Source organism: Hordeum vulgare, chromosome 6H, assembly GCF_904849725.1.
Source record: "Hordeum vulgare subsp. vulgare chromosome 6H, MorexV3_pseudomolecules_assembly, whole genome shotgun sequence".
NCBI classification, from domain to species: Eukaryota; Viridiplantae; Streptophyta; class Magnoliopsida; order Poales; family Poaceae; genus Hordeum; species Hordeum vulgare.
The window spans coordinates 292,656,571-292,661,411 of record NC_058523.1 but is presented as its reverse complement, the minus strand read 5'-3'; positions in this window follow the sequence as shown (position 1 = coordinate 292,661,411).

The window sequence follows — 4,841 nt, the reverse complement described above, 5'->3', positions numbered from 1 at the left end:
GATAATTCACATGAAAAGCCTGTTAGATTGGATGGATAAAAAGGAGGCCCAATAGCAGCAACCCATGAGGTTTTGGGATACTGCTCAGGTTTCCAATAAGATCCATCAGCATTCAATTTCCTCTCAATGGCGATTCCTTCTTTCCTCGGGTTCCTGTTCAAGGTCTGCTTTTTGAGCACATCAGAAAGGGTTTGATGTAATTTGAGACTTTTGTATATGCCTGTCACATACAATTCCTTCAGCCCTGCATTTTCATGAGTGACATTTGTGTTTTCCTCAAGTGAGGAATTTGACAGTACAGGAGCAGTTGAAGAATTTGTAGCAATTGAAGCATTTGATAGTGTCAAATTCCTCCAGAATCATCAAATGCTTCAATTGCTACAAATTCTTCAACTGCTCCTATAGTGTCAAATTCCTCACTTGAGGAAAACACAAATGTCACTGATGAAAATGCAGGGTTGAAGGAATTGTATGTGACATGTATATACAAAAGTCTCAGAGGACATCAAACCCTTTGTGATGTGCTCAAAAAGCAGATCTTGAACAGGAACCCGAGGAAACAAGGAATTGCCTTTGAGAGGAAATTGAATGCTCATGGATCTTATTGGAAATCTAAGCAGTATCCCAAAACCTCATGGGTTGCTGCTACTGGGCCTCCTTTTGATCCATCAAATCTAACAAGCTTTTCATGTGAATTATCCTATTCCTCATATGAGTCATTTGACTCCAACTATAAACGGTTCAAAATCAATCTGGTGAAGTATTTGCTCGATATGTTGGAACTAACTACACGAATGGGCCTCCCCTGAGGAAAATCTGGGTTCCCAAAAGTTGCCTTGAAAATCTTCAGGTGAATGTCCTCATGACATCACCGATGAAGAATTTGAACCCCAGATCAAATTTGTCGGGACCCCGATCCTAAGCCATAGGAATCCAGCGTGTAACACATCGCATCCCTTTGCGGTCTCACGCACGGTTAACTTCACGGCTGCAGCCTCACCTTAGCCGGGACCGTTTGCGTCTTTTGACTCACGTATGCAATAGTGTCGCTAGCATTCCGATGTCAAAGATCCCGGATCGACAAGTCTAGTCATAAATCAAAGTGGCAGTACCGCACAAGGACATGCACACATGACCCAACAAAGCAGGTGTCGGTCACCAGCGAGTGTAGACGAGTCGTAGCAAGCTACAAGGACTCCATTACATCGCGTGACATTTCCCCGAAGGGGACAGACACAGCAGCTAAGAAGGACACATGCCGGTCAACCAATGTGTCCGGAGCAGTAGCGAGCTACCATGGCTCGTTGGATCACAAAGGGGCATTTCCCTGTAAGGAGTGCTACTAAAATTCACGACTAGGTAATCGAACCCCATACATATCAAGTACGACACACGTACGCATGGCATACCGATATGTATAGATACACCGATGGCATCACAACATAACCATAAACATACAAACTTTATTTAAGAGGCTCGGAAGAGCCACACACATAATATTACACAATAAGGGTCTCACGACCCATAATAGCAGTCATTCAGTTACAAGCCAACGGAAGTGTTAAAACTGTCTGAGTACAGACAGGTGCAACTAGAAGGCACATGGCGTGACTATACTACAGACCCAACCTAGGGCCGGATCGTAGCTGGGACACCAGCTACTCGTCGTCGTCGATGTCTATGAAGAACCCTCCATTAGGGTCATTAGCAACCTCTGCAATATTTATTAAGAAAACATGAGTACGGAGGTACTCAGCAAGACTTTAGGATAACTATCTACTCATGCAAAGTATCAATAAGGTATGGTGGGGTTTCATGCGGAAAGCCAACATTTGACTCGTGGCTAGACAACTTGCATTTTAAAATAATTTTGACAACTTGATTTCTCGCACACGAGTCCACTAACACCACAACAATACTCCATCGTGGAATCATTCCGTCTCCATACAGAAATGTCGTCAACGATATTCACGCTTATCTTGACAATTTTATGAGTAGCCATTTAAGTTATCTATGAACAACATATGTCTCCAAGTAGTCCATATCCGCGGACACGGCTATTCGAATAGATCATAACCCTGCAGGGGTGTACTTCGTCACACACGCTCTCGCCACTTATCGCCATGTGCACGTCATGCACCTCGGCAACCTTCAAGCGGAAGCACAGCGAGGGAGTCGGCCACGACCGTTAACCACACTAGTACCTAGTCTAGGTCTATCGCCTATCTGAGTGTAACCCGCACGGAAGTCCGGCCGAGGTTTCCGCCACGGCCCCAAACGATGTGCGCAGGGTTCCCAAGCCCACCATCCGGGTGCCACTTGGTACACCGTGCCACTGCCTACCGCATCACAGCCCACCTCTCAGGTCAGCACCATGCACGGCCTCCAACATGACTATAAACACCAGAAACTACTTGCAACTCCTGGACCGAGTACTAAGCAGTTAATAAGTCGAGAGGGGTCATATTTCAGGGCCCAGCATGTGGTAGTATCTCGTCTTGGATTATATACACGGAACTCAGTTCCTAAGGACGGTTCCAATGAAACAACCCGCCATGTACTCCTACATAGCCTTTCGCCGGTACCTTTACCAAATCAGGTTCAACACACAACCTTTGCTTACCGAACACATTCTCACAATTCTGTTCATCTCCTAGATGACAGACCATACACAACTCTAAGCATAGCATGCATAGCAGGATAAGGCACATCATGGCTCAAGCAACTACCAGGTATTCTAGGTTGCAAGGTTCAGCTATTTACAGTGACAAGGATAGGTCATGCAAAGGAAGTGGGTTCAACTAACGTGGAAAAAACATTTGAAGCATTTGATACTAATGCAATAAGTAAGTGCAGGAGAAAGAACACGGGATTTATCGGGATGATCAAAATGGTTGCTTGCCTTGTTGCTCAGAGAAGTGACAATATCCGCCAGACCGATATTCGGTGGAATCCGGGGGAGCGGAGCCTACCGAAAGGAATGACAACAATCAATATCAAACATATGCAATCAAGATGATGCATGAGCATGGCATGAGGAGGCAAGGTTATATACTATTATGGCTAACATGTATTAGGTTTGAAGTTGATTTGAATCAAATTCAAATATCACCTCAAATGAGGTATTCTCGAATACCATTTTAATTGATTCGACCTGATGCTCAGATCAACTTGCTTTTAACATGCATGGGATGACATGTTAGGTTGCTGGTTTGTAATTAGGACAGTGTTTGATCATGTCATTTATAGTGAAATTTAAATATTTTCCAAATTCCATTTATAAAGTATTTATAAGAATTAACTTATTCATTAATCTACATGTTACATGTTTGGGTTCTGTAACATTTTCAAACATGTTTGAAAATGACATATTCAGATTCCTTGAATTTTTCTAATAATTTTTCATATATAAATTATTTTCATTGGAGTTACAAATTAATTTCTATGAATTTTTGAAGTTTTAAACATTTCTGGAATTATTTTTATACTGGAAAACCCCTTTATTGCGTCAGCCTGACATCAGCAGGTCAACTGACCTGTTCAGGTCAAACCTGACAGGGGGCCCCACTGGTCAGCGTCTCACGGACTAATCCCGTGCTGACCAGCCCCTAACTGAGTTTGACTTGGCCTTGGGCCCACTGTCAGTGAGTGTTTAGGCTTTAAACTTCTGGGTTAGGCTGGCCACGTCGGCCCCCACCGGAATATGGCCGGCGGCGACCACGGGCGCGGCGGAGGGCTCATCGGAGAGAGCTAAACGGCGCTACGGCCGTCGGTTTTGGGCGCAGAATAGTGCTACGGGAAGCTAGTGAAACGCCGCATCCAAAGGGAGCTGAGCTGGACCCGGTGGTCACCGGAATCCACGGCCGGCGACGAGGTCAGCGGCGGCTGCGGATCGGGCATCGACGGGAGCGCCGATGCAAGGGACTAGCGAGCTGGGAGAGAGGCCCTACGCCATCTACAGAGCTCGAGGAGCTCATTCCGGAGCTCGGCCTCGCGAGCTGCGTACCACAACGACGGCAATGACATGGCCGGCGACGAGGTCCTACGGGCTCCGGTGGCTAACGTGGTTAACGGAGGGGGAAAGCCTCGGGAAGAGGGGGAACAGGAAGAGGAGCTCACGGCGGATCTTGTGAGGCTACCGGCAGGATCGGGGAGGACCAGGAGACGACGGATCGATGGCGACCAGAGCTTCGGGGGGAGAGAGATCCGAGACGGGGAAAAGGGATCGAGCTTAGGGGAGAGGATAGAGCCGCGGGGAGGAGGATAAGAAGGCACAGGCGTCGTGCTGGCGCTCCTGGAGACTTCCAGCAACGGGCAGGCAGGTAGGAGGTGGTCAGGCTCGGTCGCCGTGCTCATCTTCTCACCTGCCTACTGGTAGGAGGAGGAAGATGACCGGGGAGCCCCTGGTGGGATGGGCCGGCGACAGGTAAGGTTTTTCCCCTTTCTTTCTCTTTTCTTTTCTATTTTGTTTCTGTTTTGACAACTATTTATTTGCTATTTATTTCAGCTCCCAAAATAGTTTGTAAAAACTATTTTGAACACACCAAAATATTAGTTGGAATGTATCCAATCATTCCTAAAGTTTTCAACATTTTTGAAAGCTTAAAGTTTCTGATTTCAAATTTAAAGCTTGAAACCAGTAGCTTCTGCATTTATTTAAAATGCCAAGAGTATAAAATAAATGGTTTCCTTTATTGCTTATTTGTTTTCAAGAATTATCAGAAAGATTGAACTTTTCTTGAGGCCATTTTGGGTTCATTGATTTTAACTAGTTTTGGAATTTCCCTTAATTTGAGAAGTGGCTAGGGTTTGTTGAATTTTCCTTCACCACTTGCTTTGTT